The sequence below is a fragment of the Cetorhinus maximus genome, chromosome 2 (genome assembly GCF_964194155.1).
Source record: "Cetorhinus maximus chromosome 2, sCetMax3.hap1.1, whole genome shotgun sequence".
NCBI lineage: Eukaryota > Metazoa > Chordata > Chondrichthyes > Lamniformes > Cetorhinidae > Cetorhinus > Cetorhinus maximus.
The window spans coordinates 27,565,389-27,582,003 of NC_135880.1; the positions used below are offsets into that span (position 1 = coordinate 27,565,389).

Sequence of the window (16,615 nt, forward strand, 5' to 3'; positions counted from 1 at the left end):
TTTCTTTTGCATTCCAGGTTTTAATGACTCCTCCAATGCTGCTAACAGCAGGCTGAAAATAAGTTGCATGAAGAAGTTTCAAACAGAAAACAGGTAGGATTATTGTCAGCGTTGGACTATGACATATCGAGGCATTTACTTTAGGGAGTTTGAACTTTGGCATTTTCATTATATTGTGCTTCGGAGATCAGGATATTTCCTCAACAGTGAGAGGCTGGGCAAGTTAAATAAAGACGTGCATTTTATAGCTCTTCTTATGGACATCCCAAAGCTTTTTACAACCAGTGAAGTACTTAGTGTAGTTACTGTTATCATGTAGGCAAAGGCAGCAGCTGTACATAGCAAGCCCCCACAAACAGCAATGTGATAATGAGCAGGCACTCTGCTTTTGTGATGCTGATTGAGCGGTAAAAATTGGGCAGGACGCCAGGAACACTCCCCTGGCTATTCTTCAAAATTGTCCCATGGGATCTTTCATGCCCACCTGAAAGGGCAGACAGGGGCTCGGTTTAATGTCTCATCCAAAAGATGGCACCTCACAACAATGCAGCACTCCATCAGTACTGCACTGGATATCAGTCTTGATCTTTGTGCCAAGGTCCTGGCGTAGGACTTTGAATCTAAAACCTCCTGGATCACAGGCGACTGTGTGCTACCAGCTGAGCCATGGCTGACACACATGAGAGCAATTGGAGCAGGACTGACTCCCATCCACACTCCCTCACTTCCAATAGGAGGACATTTGTATGTGATCGGGGTGGTTCCCTGGCCCCCTAGCCCAGTCCTGCCCATCCAGCCAAAATCAGCAGAGATTAGAGATAAAATTGTGGGGGGGAGGGTGGATATTTCCTGGTCTGTACAGTTCAGCTATGGTCAGTCAACCAGCTGAGCCATTATAACTGGACCAATGGTGCAAGGAACAAGCAAAGAAATTCAGGGGCACATGTATAGGAATCATTAAAACTAGTGAACAGCTACATAAAGTAATCAAAAAAGATAATAGGATGTCAGCTTTTGTCTCATCTGGGCAAGAATACAAAGTGTAAGAAGTTATGCATAAAGCTCTGGTTGGATCCCATTTGGAGTCTTGTGTTCAGTTCCGGGCAGTATGAGAAGATTATTATGATAATTAAATCATGAGAAGACTAGGCCTGTATTTCCTCGAATATAGATTGAGGCGTTCTAATCGAGCTGTTCAGAGTGATAAAAGATAGGCAGCGAGGAACTATTTCATCTCTCCCACAAAGGTAGAAAATTTCAAATTATCCAGACCCATCGACGCTTAGATTTTCTGGTTTATCATTTCTTCTTCCAGACTGTTGATTTCAATGTTTGAATGAATCGTTTCTTGCTGTCATTTGTCAAAGAGCAGACTGCTGGATAATTGGAGTAATAGTCCATGACTACTAACTGTGCTTTTTTTGCATTCCAAGAGAATTGGAGCAACTTACTGTGGTGGTCTGATGTTAACTGGACACAGGCCTGTTCCCCACAGCTGATACATGAGACGTGAAGTTCTTGGACTGCTTATATCTTGGTCTAGTCCTGGCCAACACTGAACCTCATGGGGTTTGCGTGCACTTCTTAGTGCCAAAACACCATATGAATCCTTTTGTTTTAAAGCAGGCTGCAAGAAATTACAGTCCCACTCTCTCTGAAAACAGAATATTTCATCCCTGTGGGTTTGTCTCTGTCACGCTGGACAGGCCCCTGTTTCCTTGAAGCAGCGTTGCTCTGTTTTGTGTAGTCTCCTGGAGAACCCGTGTAGCTGTGTCCTCAGCAGCCTCTTGCCTGATTTGCCCAAGTCCCTGTTCAGACACTGGGACTGATGCTATCAAGCTGTGCACATATGCAGTTACTTCATCATCACTGGCATTCTGACAATCTTTACCGGGGTCTCACTCCAAGCTATCACCTGCGTGCATTCATTTGACAGACGTGTACGTCACAGGTAGTTCCTATTTCTGTAATTTTCTACTCATCACAGAGTGAGGGTTTTTTTCAAATAGTGACTTGCAGCTAATTTTGAATTTGATCCAAATAAGCCTCCCGTGGTGTTGCTTAGGGTGAGTCAGAGAATAAATTTAGGTGTGACGTATACAGAAGTGCATAGTACACACAACTTTAATATATTGCTCATGGTGCTCTTGTTGACTTTGCTCACACCAAATCAGAGGATACATTCTCTCCTTTACTGTATTGCAATTTCTCTCTTGTATCTCTTTGTATCTTTTCTTCAGGTTCTCAGTTCTTTTTTTCCCAACTCTCTTCCCTCCCTCCTTTTGTACGGACTTGTCTTTCTTGAGCCTTCATTTCTTTTTTGTGCCATATGGTTAGGAGTTGAGAATTATAAAAAAGTGCAGCACAGAAAGAGGCCATTCGGCCCATATGCACTAAGGTGTCCTTGAAGAATCCAGTTAGTCTCTCTCGTTTCCTATGTGGGAACATGGGAACAGGAGTAGGTCATTTAGCCCCAAATTCCCTGCAGTTATCCCTATAATTCTTTTTGCGTTCAAGTTCTTATCCAATTCTTTCTTTTGGGAAAGACAGTGTCTAGTATGGCAGGAAGGCAGAATTCTGTAGTGGTGTGACACATGTTCCCTCTAATATTTTTTTGAAGTGTCTGGTCGATTTGTTTAAGTGTGTGGCCCCTTTAAATGTTTTCTCTGTCCAGCCACACACGAGCAGTAATTTAGAAGTGCCGATTTCTGAACAGCCTGCGCGGGGACTTTTGGGTTGCTGAGTGACTGTGCAGCCACACAGCTTGGAGGGAATGTTAGCGATGGCTATAGGGCAGCGAGGTGAAGGAGACATCAGCCAGCAAGATAGCAGCTCATACACACTTCCTCAGCTACAAGGCCATGGACACTGTATCTTGTTGGTAAGCACTAGGTAACAGGTGGCAAGAGGTAAGAGGTGCTAGGAGGAAAGGGAAAGGGCAAGTAGGCAGGAAGAAGTAGGTTAAGACAGGAGATGGAATGAGCAAAGGGTAAAAAGAAATGAGAGTCTGTGAGGGGATACGCATGTCATGTGGGGCAGAAGGCAGGAACATACAGTTCCCCTCACACCAACAGATTTAATAAAATCTCTATTATCTCAAGGCTTTTCACTTTAAATAATAGTGGCCCTCCCAAAAATTGTGGGTAAGCCCTGAAAGAAATGTCTCTCTTGTAATTCAAAACCTGTTCCTGGTGGTTGAAGTGGAGGGGGCACAAGTGCCTAAAGGGTCCCCCCGCAATTTTGGGAAAGGTCCTGTTACTTAAAACTGGAAATGCATTATGCTACAGGGCCACTTCCAAAGTCTTGGGTTGACCCCATCAGGAACCCTGAGTGTTTTAAAAGCTTCTTTCTAGTGATGTCCACAAAATGAACATTTGCAGCCTGGGGGAGAGAAGGGAGAAAACATGGAGCAGACATCACGGAGCGTCCTTTAAGCCTGTAAGATTCACAATGGGTGTGCCAAGGGACAGTGGAGGAGTGGAAGACTCAGTATAGTGTGGAGAAGGAGCAGCCTTGGGTTGGGAAGAGAGAGCTCAGAAATGGCAAGGGAAGCAAGGCGACTGAACATAAGAAGATAAGAACATAAGAAATAGGAACAGGAGTAGACCATTTGGCTCCTCGAGCCTTTTCCGCCATTCAATAATATCATGGCTGATGATCTTGCGTTTCGATTTCCCCATTCCCATCTAACCCCGATAACCTTTGATTCCCTTGCCTAACGAAATCTATCTACCCCTGCCTTAAAAATATTCAATGACCCCACTTCCACCACCTTCTGAGGCAGAGAATTCCAAAGTCGCACAACCCTCTGAGAGAGAAAAAAGTTCTCCTCATCTCTGTCCTAAAAGGGCGGCCCCTAATTTTAAAACAGTGCCCCCTAATTCTGGACTCACCGACATGGGAAACATCCTTTCGATGTCCATCTTGTCAAGGCCGTTCAGGATCTTGTATACTGCGGGAAGCTACCCTTGGGTGAAAAGCTCAGTAGCAGTAAAAATAGGCTGACAACAGTTTTGAAAAATGATTTTAAAAAAGTGAATCGCATATATTGAATAAAAACATTTGACCAACAGTAAGATGAAAATTAACATGGCTGTTGTGACTGAGGGAGAGGGAATTGAGAGATATGTTCACAGTGCCACTGAGTGGCTGGAGCCTGCTACTACATGGTGACGCCTCATGGAAAATGTTGAACTATTTCAATCGGGTTTTCCAATTATAAAAGTTTACCCGGGATTTCACATCATAAGTGTTGACGTAAAAAGTGTGACTCAGGATTGTGACTCGCCGGAGTAAGGTTTGCGAAAGGACTTGCAAAATGAGAGAGGTCGCTGTGACCAGTGCCTGTCTTTGAGTGAACGCACTCCCCCACTGTTTTCCACTCATCAGTTTTCATGAGCTATACAGCATTTTAATTTGCACCTGTGCTTTTTCAGACCAATGTAGAATCTTTGAACTTTTAGCTGATTTTTCTTGATCACGTCTCTATAATTATTGTGTGTGTGTGGAGAACGTAATTTTCCATTCCAAGAAATTATCCTCGTACCCTTTTTTGTGGTGGCTCTGTCTGTGTTAATTACTCTCTCAGCTTGCTAACAGAACTCATCTCTATTCTGTGATTCCATCGTCAGTGAAAGTAGGCTCATTTCCCTGGAGCTCACCCATGGCTTTGTAGGTCTTCAGACTGCTCTTCATGGGCAGAATCGGACTACCTTAGTCCCTGCCAGAATGGCGGGGCCACTTTTGGGTTTGAAACCTGACTCTCTAGGCCGCGTGCCCAGCAGCTGTTCTTTATAAGAGCAAACCAATTGACAACACCCCCTCCATGTTCTTTGACCAGTTAGGGAGGGGGGGACGGGGGAATGACGTGTCCATCTGTCAAAGGAAGGATTTCTAAATAAAGAGACCACAGCACGTGTCAGGAAAGCTCAATGGCACTTGAGTATTCAGACTACAGCAACCACAGGAATGGAGAGGAGACCTTGCAAGCCTGTTCCTCAGGTCTCGCACTCTTGTCTGGAGGCCCTGCTGCACCTGAGGGGCTGCAGAGAGGTGAGCTCTCCCAAGGTATTATCCTTCATACCCAATGGACGCCTCTAATCTAGAAAAAACTTCAACAAAAGCTTAGCAATTCCATGCTCCCAGTGGGAAAGGGAACATTGGTTGGAGAAGCAGCATGACTGTGCTGTAGCCTGGTGATTCCATGTGCTTCAACTCTGTTTCGGGTTTGGTGCTCAGAGCAAACTGTGACCTCCTGGAAGATTCCGTTTTTGGCTACACATTGTCCGTCAATTTGATGCTAGGCCCTGCAAGAAAAAATAATACACGACCTTAGAGCAAGTTACTAGACGCTAAAATTCTCCACCATTCCTACCATTTCCCATCCAAAGCATCTCAACAGCATCTGCAGAAACCTTCATCATCACATTATTCACATTCCTGGAGACCTAATATAGATTGGAGAGCCAACAGCAAATAATATATTATTTTCATGTGTTTTTTAAAATTTTATATTACTTTATTACATTGGTTCAGCATTGACACCCCCTACCCCCACGCACCCCCCCCAAAGCCTGTCCACCATCTACAAGTCAGGAGCATGATGGAATACTCTCCACTTGCACTGCAAATTATACTCAAGAAGCTCGACATTATCGAGTTCGGTTGATAGGCTCCCCATCCACCTTCTTAAATATTCACTCCTCCACCACCGGCACAAAGTGTGTACCACATACTGGATGCACTGCAACAACTAACCAAGTCTCCTGCGACAATGCCTTCCAAGCTATGACCTCTACCACCTAGAAGGACAAAGGCATAAGACGCATGGGAAAACCACCACTTGAAAGCCCCTCTTCAAGTCACATGTCATCCTGAATTGGAACTACTGTATATCGCTGTTCTTTCAACGGCACTGGGTCAAAACCCTGGAACTCTCTTCCTAATGGTGCTGTGGGCGTACTGACACCACACGGACTGCAGCGTTTAAAGAAAGTGGCTCACCACCACCTTCACGAGGGCAAATAGGTATGGGCAATAAATGCTGGCCTTGCCAGCAATACCCACATCCCAAGAACGTATAAAAGAAAAATGCGCAACCAAAGATTGCTTCCAGTCTAATTGAGGTGGGTCTCACTTTTGGTTTCTTTTGTCACTTGTCATGGTCTGTATACCCAGTGTAATCACTACATAATTCCTGCATCTAGCTTCAGGAGTATGACACTTCCATTAAAGCTCATTGATGCTATCCATAAATCACGCCTGGTCGACTAACGTCATCCACTGCATCCATGGAAAAATTGCTGCACTTCATAATTACCACTGTTTGAGTCGGCACCTGCAGAACGCATTTCAGATATTTGTGACACTGAAGGTGTTTTAAGTACAGGCAAATCATTATGCTTCCTACATTTTTCCACTGTTGTTTCCTTATGCACAGCAGGGATTGAAGTGTGTTTATAAAAACATTAGCTATGCTTGTCTAGTTTACTGCCACGACAGTCACCTTTTTTCATTAAACCAGCTGCAGGTTTAATTTCCTCTCTGCGCTATTTTTATTGCTGTGTTAACACATTTGTATAAATTCCTGTGCTATTTTAATGGAGCCAATAACCCAAACTCAGTGGGTGCTGTGGTGTGGTGGTTATGTTGCTGGACTAGAGGTTTGGACTAATCTAGGGAACGTGAATTCAATTTCCACCATGGCAATTTGAGAACTTGAATTCAGTTTAATAAGCCTGGAACTGAGTATCTGGTTTCAGTGACCATGACACTGTCAGATAGTTGGAAAAGCCCAACTGGTTCTTAAAGATTTTTCTTTTCCCACCTATTTTCATTATTTTTAAATGTATTTCCATCCATTGTTTTATCTCTACCTTTTAGCATATTTCGATTCCTTCACCCCACCCCCACTAGGGCTATCTGTACCTTGCTTGTCCTACTTTCTACCCTTAATTAGCACATTCCTTAGATAATATCACCACCTTCAACACCTCCTTGTCCTTTTGTCTGTGACATCTTTTGGCTATCACCACCTATCAATGGCCCTCTATCCAGCTCTACTTGTCCCACCCCCTTTAAATCAGTTTATATTTCACCTCTCTTCTATTTTCACTTAGTTCTGTTGAAGAGTCATACGGACTCGAAATGTTAACTGTATTCCTCTCCGCAGATGCTGCCAGACCTGCTGAGTTTTTCCAGGTATTTTTATTTTTATTTTTGTTTTGGTTCTTAAATGTCCTTCCTTGGTTTGGCCTCTTTGTGAGTGCAGTCCAGACCCACACTGATATGATTGACTTCTAACCGCATCCTAGTATTGAACTCATCTCTTTCAGATTGTGTTCTTATAAGGGCTAAAGTAGGCTTCCTAACATTAATTAAGCAAATCAAGTTTATCCTTGTTAAACGGGGGAAAAAATTGTGTAAATGCTTCAGAAATAAAAAGGGAAAGTTTGGCAATACGACAATACAAACAAGGTTCATCAACCGCTAGGAAAAGAAAATACAGGTCAGCATTTAGGGCATTCTGAGAAGGGTCTACATTTGTGAGCACTTCCCATATCTTGGCAATCAACTCTCTCAAAAGGTGACTATTGATGAAGAGATCCAACACCGGGTCAGCAGCACTAGCTCAGCCTTCTACAAACTCCAGCAGCAAGTGTTTGACAATAAAGACCTCTGCAAGTCGATAAGAGTCTTAGGGCGGAATCGGCCCAGATTTGCACCAGCCACAATGGCGGGTTCTCACACCATCTCATCCCAAACCCAACATATTATTTATGCATTCCCGGGAAACACGCTGTTTCCATGGTGGGCAGGCTCCAATTCGCCCTCCCACCATTACCTTGCCAGTTCATCATGGCAGGCACCACATTTGAAGTACAGCCACGCTCAGTGCTTCCAGCCCAGGACTGCAGTAAAGAAGACATGGCCCCAAAAGGCAAGAAGATGCAGCCCTCGAGTGCCTTTATGGATGCCATGGAGGCCCACGGTGATGTCTTGTACTTGTCTTGCCGCAGGAAGGGTAGCAACGTTACCTCTGCGGCTTGGTGGGTGAGGCAGTGGTGATCAGTGCCAGTGCTGCACAGAAGAGGTCCAATGAAGATAGAGGATGAATGATCTCATCCGTGACCCCAGGTATGGCAACCATCTCAGCGCTCTAAACTCACACGCTAAAGCCCATCACACATTCACTGGCATCCCACTCACACAATGCAAGGGACATCGCCACCCATTCTCACACACATGCCCTCTCATGTCCATCTGGCCTCAACTCCTCTGGAGACTGCCTCCTCAACCCTCATCATCTTGAGGTCATTTGTACAGGTCAGCATGTGCCCTCATGTACACCCTGCGATACCCTCCTTCCCCAGTACAGCCCTCACCCTGCAGGCTTGTCCCTTGCCTGAGGCCACTTCTCCTCCTTCGCCAAGCAAGACCTTGCCCTGCAGCTATTGAAAAGCCACCCACATATGGCTAATCTGGTAGGTAGAGACCTACTGTGAGCCCCCCCTAAAAGTGATGTGGTGCTGCCTGTGAAGCCTGGCGCTGATGACTGTGAGTGCTGACCGAAGCAAGGAAGGCAAACAAACCTTGAAGTCCCGAGTGAAGTGCAGCCCACCAGGTGCACGTCCTTTTCCGTGATGTTGTGAAACACATCGGCATGTTTTCCCACCAATGTGGGCAGACGATCCAGTGGGGAGAATGAGTCCGGCGGACAGGCCTGATAATGATATGCTGATGTATTACAATGAGTTTCCCGAAGCCCGATAGCGGGGAACGCAGCCTGCCATCGGCGGGCTGAGCGGACAATCACGAACTATCGCACCATCTTGTCCACTCACGTCACCAAACACGCCCGATGCCGGCGTGCACAGAAAATCCTGGCTTCAGTGTACAGAGCAGTTATCTCAGTCCAGTGAGACCTGGACTGCGTATTAGTGAAACTTAGGGCAGAATATTGTGCTCATCAGGCGGGCGCGCGCCCGATCCAAACGAGTGTAAAATGACGTGCGGTGACATCGGGCGAGCGTCCCAACGTCATCGCGCGATATTTCAGTTGGAGGGCGCACGCAGGAGTTGGCAGTGCGCCCGCCGACAATTAACAGGCCTTTTAAATCCATTAAAGATCGAATTAAATGAAACTTTTCACCACCTGTCCAAACTTACGCTCGGCGGGCAGGTGAAAAGGCCAAGCGGCCTTTGGATATTTTGCGAAACCTCATCCACGGGCGGGATGAGGTTTCGATCCGTCATTAAAAAAAATTAGAAATCTTTCAAATTAATTCCTAACGTGTCCCTGCTCATGTGACTCTGTCAAATGAGGGGACATGTTGTTAACGTTTTAAAAATCTTTTTTACTTTCAAAAACCTTCAATCTCCCTGAGGCAGCTCTGTGCCTCAGGGAGCTTTTGCTGCGCACACCCGCATGCAGGCGTGAACTTTGGCACTTACCCACCTCCCCCCCACCCAGACACAGGCAACGCTGAGCGCTGCAGTGCATGTTTCAAGCGTGAGATTGTGATCACGGCCCGATCACGGTTGGCGGTCGGCTTCCTGGCCGTTCCTACTCGGTCCCGCCCAGCCTGCCCAACATGGGGCAAAATTCTGCCCGTAAGCCCGCTAAAGAACTCCCATCAGCAATGTCTCCGCTGCATTCTCCATAGTCAACGGGAGGACCATCAAACAAACGCTACTATCCTTCTTGAAGCTGGCTGCACAAGAAGTCCAGGCAAAACTCAAGCAGAATCAATTACGATGGACTGAACACTGCTGTCCACATAGTTGAAAAATCTCTCCCCCGACAGGTACTGTTTTTCCAACTGTCAACTGGCCAATGTTCCAGGAAGGACCAAGAAAATGCTTCAAAGACTCTAGCGTTCTCCTCGAAGCATGGCAGCTTTGACATTAATGACTGGGACGAGCTTGCTACCAGTCACTCAAAATGGCGACAACTTGCCCGCCAAGCAGCGTCACACTTCGGGTCCCAATGCCTTAATGCTGAGACAGAGCAGCGGCAGAGAAGAAAAATAAATAACCCTGCACTCCGGATCCCACTACCTCATGGGGTGTCCTAACCCATGTGCCCGAAGACCTGCAGGTCAGTGACTTGAAGACTCATGGTAAAAACTCATGTACCTGAGTAGAGACCATGCTCAAAATGAGGGACAGCTGGTGACACTTGTAGGAAGACATCCAAAGCAGTCCAACAGTGTTTAAGATTGGGGAATGATAGGTTCGCAGCCTTTTTCTCAGCCCCAGCAGCAGTCAGGTATAGCTGGGAGCGCTGAATCCAAACTCATCAATTTTCACTTCAAGCCTTCCAATCTTGAAGGTCCAGATGGCTTCTGCTGCTCCATTTTCTGTCCCAATTCCGATATCCTACTTCTGACACTGAGTGTTGTTTAGCTCCTAGAGCAATCAAAGAACTCGGGGAATGTTTAATTCACTGAATTTCCCCCTCAGTCCAGTATGCAGCAAGCCTTCAATGGCTAGATAGATTGCCTAACAAATAGTGTCGCACAGGGAGGCGTGATTGGCTGGGTTCAGGGATCAAATTCAATCCCTTCAAAGCAAAACAAATTATCTGTTTTAAAATAAAGTGTCCCCATTTGTCTACATACATGTAGATTTTATTTGTGAAAGAAAAACAACTCAGTTAAGTGGTACCCCTCTCCAACTCCCATTAAAAACGTTTCATCTTTCCAGACAGATTACAGGTACTTGCAGGAAGTGTCATTTCCTCCATTTCTTTCCCACTGAGGCCATGCCCTCTGGGTCACCGCCAAATTGCTTGTAAATGTTATATTGCATTCTGATGGGAGCAGGATCGATGAATAACAAAATGTTGCTTTGAAACATTGGTGTTGTAGAAGCTGATGGAAGACTTCCATGTGTGGCAGTGCTTTGGAATGACTGTGTATCAATTTTTCATCCTACAGCACACTTTTGCCTTGATTTATTTGTGTCGATTCACCAGCTAAATGAATCCAGAATAGTGTTTGGTCTACTTCACTAGCAGTCTGAACACTCCCAAAGGGCCATGTATGTGCTCACTTCATGTATAGCCTGATGGGACTTTTGCTCTGATGGCTTTGGGATTCTGTCTAATATTGTACAAGCTAGAAAGGAACAGCTGGCTTTACTCTGACTACTACCACAACTTACGTTTATACAGCACTGTTAACATAATAAACATTGCAAAGGGCTTCATAGAATGACACCTTACCACAGTCGATGAGGATTTTGAGTAAATAACTAAAAGCATGGTGAAAAAGGCAGGCCTGGAGGAAGCTTTTGAACTTGGTAGGAGACTTAACAAACAGAGCGGTTTATGGAGGGAGTATAATACGTAAGTTTTGTAATGAATCATCCTAACCCATGTGACAAATTATTTCACACAATTAGCTTTTTTTTTAAAGGATTCATCAACCGTTCGCTCAGCAGTCAAGATGGTCATTCTGCTTTGGCAATGTCCTAAAAATAGCCATGGGTTGAATAACCAATTTGCCGATGGGATTTTTTGGACTACTTTTATGTGTAGATTTACAGAAATTACCAAAGCACACAGAAACATTGGCCCCCATTTTGGGCTCTCCATTTCCCCATTTTTCAGGGGGAATGGAGCATTTGTGGCACTGAAAATGAACAAAAACAAACTGCTTTCAATGTGGTCTCTTCTACATCGGAGAGACCAAACGCAGACTGGGTGACCGCTTTGCAGAACCACCTTCGGTCTGTCCGCAAGCATGACCCAGACCTCCCTGTTGCTTGCCATTTCAATACTCCACCCTGCTCTCGTGGCCACATGTCCGTCCTTGGCCTGCTGCAATATTCCAGTGAAGCTCAAAGCAAACTGGAGGAGCAGCACCTCATCTTCCAACTAGGCACTTTGCAGCCTTCTGGACTTAACATTGAGTTCAACAACTTCAGATCATGAACTCTCTCCTCCATCCCCACCCCCTTTCCGAACCCCCTTTTTCCAAATATTTATAATTTTTAAAATATATTTTTTAAATATATTTTTCCTTTCCCACCTATTTCTATTATTTTAAAATTTATTTCCATCCATTGTTTCATCGCCACCTTTTAGCCTATTTTGATCCCTTCCCCCACCCCACCCCCACTAGGGCTATCTGTCACTTGCTCGTCCTGCTTTCTACCCTTAATGTCACCATTAGCACATTCCTTAGCTAATATCACCACCGTCAACACCCCTTTGTCCTTTTGTCTATGACATCTTTGGCAATCTCTTCTTTGCCTCCACCTATCCAGCTCTACCTGTCCCACCCCCCTCACCAGCTTATATTTCACCTCATTTCTATTTTTCCTTAGTTATGATGAAGAGTCATACGGACTCGAAACGTTAACTGTATTCCTCTCCACGGATGCTGTCAGACCTGCTGAGTTTTTCCGCTATTTTTGTTTTTGTTTCAGGTTTCCAGCATCTGCAGTATTTTGCTTTTATATAAAAATAAATTGCTGCCTTCCTAAAGTGTGCTGATGATGAACACCAACCCCCTCTAAAACAGGGCTGAATGAAGGTCTGCAGAAACAAGCCCTGATGAGGGCCATAGGCAAGGAAATAGTGAGGTACGAGTTGAACCAGCGCCATATTCTAAGTACCATTGGTTTGGACACTGGGCTGTTGGCAGGTTCTTCGATCACAGGAGCATCAGCATCAAACTGAACCATCTATTGTACATTTTGCAGCAAGGGCCACTGCATTGCAATCAGCACTGGGGACATTGGTTGATCTTTTCCTTCCCAATGAGGTGAGCCGCTGAAGCACAAATGTGGCCTATTTATTAAATGGCAGCCTGCTTGAGGGAGCGGACTGGGAAAGAGATCTGGACGTTTTGATGGATTGTTCATTAAAGCCATCAGTTCAGTGTTCACAGTTGGTGGGGAAAACAAATAAAACTTTGAGATGTGTAGATAAGATCTTGACATAAATCTGAGGAGGTGATGTTGAAGTGGATTGGACTGCAACTGGGGGACTGTGTTGAGTTTCGGTCTCTTTATTACAGGAAAAATGTGGAGATATTGGAGGGAGTGAGAATACAATTCTTAATGGGCTACACCTTGAGGAACAATAATTTTCTCTGGATCTTTACTTTTTTGAGAAGTTTATGCTGCTTAATAGAGGCATTTAAGTTTTTAGTGAATATGGGAAATTTGGAATCCAAAACTGTCAGGCAGAGGATTCAAGTACTGGGGATACCACTTAAAATTAAGGGTGTCAAAAGAAAATAGGAAAGTAAGGCAATTTTTTTTTAAGCAAGAGTGTATCAGAATTCTGAAACAGAAAAACAAAATAGCAGCAGGTTTTTAAAAAAGGACTGAATAAATTCCTGTTAGGATATGGGATACCAGCCGATTAGTTCCAGACTCACAGTAAAGAAACAGATGGTGGATTAAGACATGTCTCTCCATGCTCAGTCCATTATTTTGTTATCGTATATCGGTACCCTTGCTGACCCTTTCGTTGAACCATGTTGCCGAGCCTTTATGATGTGAGCTCAAACTGAACCCATGCAACAAGCTAGAAATAAAAGGGCTCCAGTCAGTGATGAGTTGAATCTTAGGCAAGTTGCAACTGTGGTAATGCATATCCACTCCTTAACATGGGCGAAATTGTTGTAAAAGGGATCGAATGCACATGCAGCTGGGGCAGCAAAGAACTAGATCCCCATCCCAAACCAGACAACACGGCTGATTTCCAAAGGATTAAATGAAGGGTCTGTAGTTCCAGGTGGGCTCTGCCCATGATGGGATAGAGAAAACCCTCCTCTACCATCAGCACTGGCATATTATTTTTCAAAAGCCAGAACAAGTCAATCGGTAAGAATGATGATATAATCATCAGAGACATTTCCACTATGACAAGTTTGTGGCCAGCTTGTTAATTGTTGGTATTTGTGTACAATAGTACTCAACTTCCTGCCCAAAGACAATGATTTATGTCACAAATTGGCTTGCAATCCATCTCAAAGAAATATTTCTCCACAGTCGTGGAAAACGGAGTTATCACCCTTGCCATGAATTGGCCATGATGGTACTTATTGTGGCCCCTCATTTCAAGCAAGCTTTGACTTGTGTATCACACTTGTGTACAACACAGGACACCACAGAACTTCTCAATGAGGTGATAAATGAGAGAGTCCTTAAGAATAAAGGCCACTGCTGTCAGAGATAAGTAAGGGAGCTGCAAGGTCCATTTGTTATGATTACAGAGTCGAGGGACCTTGTGGCATTATGACATATTTGCTTCAATATCAGCACAACCAATAAAGGGGTACTTTGGCTTAAATTAATATTTCTGACTACCGTAAACTTGCTGTCAACTATATAGTTGTTGAAGAGGCCAAGACTGTCACAGTTTTATTTTAAAAACTTGGCAATCTTTTTGACTGACAAAGATCTAGGGCCAATGCCTTTGACATTTGAGCGCAAATGTCATGAAAGAGCTTTGCTTGCCCTGTGAATGACACTCAATAAAATATGTGTGAGCAGCCAGAGCCCATTGTGATTGAATTAGGCCAGGGCAGCTGATAAGACCAGAGCACATCCAACCTGAGGCTATACTTGTTAATCTCTTGTAGAGAAATAACGCATAGGTTTACAGACTATAATGGATGACAAGCATATCCCTTCAGGAGGCTGGGCTGGCTTCAGAGAATATTTTACTGTGCATTTATGAAACCTTTGAAGATAAAATCAGCAATAGCTTAAGAATGTAGATCACCAGGACGATTTTCAAAGCTCACCTTACTTTGAATTGGCTAGTTTGTGTCAAAGGCCGTGTTCATCTCTATAGGTAAATCGAAGAAGGGGACAAATTTAAATAGGAGTTATATTAAAAAAAAACAATTTGTGAATAATGGTGAAATTGTTTGACGGTTGAAAGTCACTAATTATCAATGTATGAACTAATCTAAATGTTGTGATTTGAAAGCCCATCTCCCTATGCTGGGAGCCAATGCAAAATGGCATCTTTTTTATTTCACTCTTCTTCCAAACATTTGCTCCTTCCACCACCGCAGGAAAGTATTCCCTTGTATTTGGAAAGCAGGATGATCAGTATAGGGATGTATGCATTGGACAGATTTGGGCATGGAAGTATATCAAATCAGGAAAACAAAACATGACATATTTCATATTGTCATATTTTCATTTATATGTGCCTTTTTTAACCATCCTCGAGAAAATGTCCCTTGCATTGCATTGGTCTCTCTCTGCTGTGAAGGGTTAGGGTATGAGCCTTCAGAATTCTCCACCACCTCCGCCAATAGCGCTTAATGATATTTAAAGGGGAGGCTCACCGACGTCTGGATCTAGACTTGTATTTACTGAAGGAGAATATGGGGGAGTTGTTAGTGGCCACCTGTTGGGGAGGTCCATATAGTTGAGGTGGTTGAGTGTCAGTGGGCCAGAAGATGGGTTTGTGTCCTAGATCACTGGGAACTGATCACACTGCACAGGGCCACCTGTACCTCTCACCCCCAATGAACTGCAGTCTTCAGCCATTCTACTGCTCCATGTACCTATGGGCTTAAACTTAACTCTACAACTGGAACTGGGCTTGTGAAAACATTTGGACACAAGTTCATATACATATATATATATATATAGATATAGATATTGGGCCTGTGAGTGCAACAGTCAAACAAATCATTCCTCAGGATTATGGCTCCCAGCTCTGGGTTGAATAAATTCTGGCCCTAAAGTTCAGTGAGGTCCTCTGCCAAGACCTACGAACATGATGACAGCTGATCACTTGTAGATGGGCAGGAACTTACCTTTAACTGTGGCCCCATGTTGTATCACTTCATTACACAGCTCACATAAATGTCAAAGTCAAAATTTGAAAATGCTGGAAACGCTCAGCGGTCAGGCAGGTCTGTAGAGAGAAGCAGAGGAGTTAACAAGTTGGGTGTGGACCTTTCATCCACAGATGCTGCAAGAGTATTTCCCACATGTTCTGTTCTCATTTCAGATTTCCAGCATCTGAGTTTTATTAATTGTTTCTTTATATATTGAAATCCTAACTGGATAGTACTCAAAATATTTTTTCCATATTTCTGTTGGAGTTACCTCAAATGTATCTCACTAAATATTTTTGAAGCAGCTTTAAAAGTTATGTCAGGTGGCTGTGTTTAATGGTTTATTTATCCCAGTCAGGCTTAGATTTCATTTCATAAGGGCAAATTCACAAATTAAAACTCCCATCCCGGACTTTGCCAAAGTAGTGACTGCTTAGAAACTTGTGATGGGGTCAACACATCCTGTATGGTTTTCCATTAGAATGATTTATGGAAATCTCTGTGGGATGTGTTGATCTCCGCACCTGACATCTCAATATCCCCTGTGTCGGGAGTGCTAATTTGTAAAAGAAAATATTGTTCAATATTAATGGTTGGGAACTGCCCATATTCCAGTTATATCCAATTTTCTTTCTTCTATTTGCAAGAAAGTGTCTTCCCAGAAAGGTTTTATTTGGAGAAGTGAAGGGACAAATCTAAGAGAATTCATGGAGCATTGTCTTTTACATTTTCCCCATACCCACCTCCCCGCAGCCCAATCATCTTCATTCCCCCTCACGCTCTCCACCCCC

At 44.1% G+C, this 16,615-nt stretch overlaps 1 protein-coding gene across 4 annotated transcripts in view; it reads left to right on the top strand.

Moving 5' to 3' along the window:
* tenm3 (teneurin transmembrane protein 3) overlaps positions 1–16,615 on the top strand; it is a 1,130,593-nt gene that overhangs the window by 455,850 nt on the left and 658,128 nt on the right. For all 4 annotated transcript variants that reach the window (XM_078561809.1, XM_078561821.1, XM_078561828.1 and 1 more), the window contains one exon: positions 18–93. The gene's annotated coding sequence lies outside the window, so the exon portion shown is untranslated. The remainder of the gene's footprint in view (positions 1–17; positions 94–16,615) is intronic.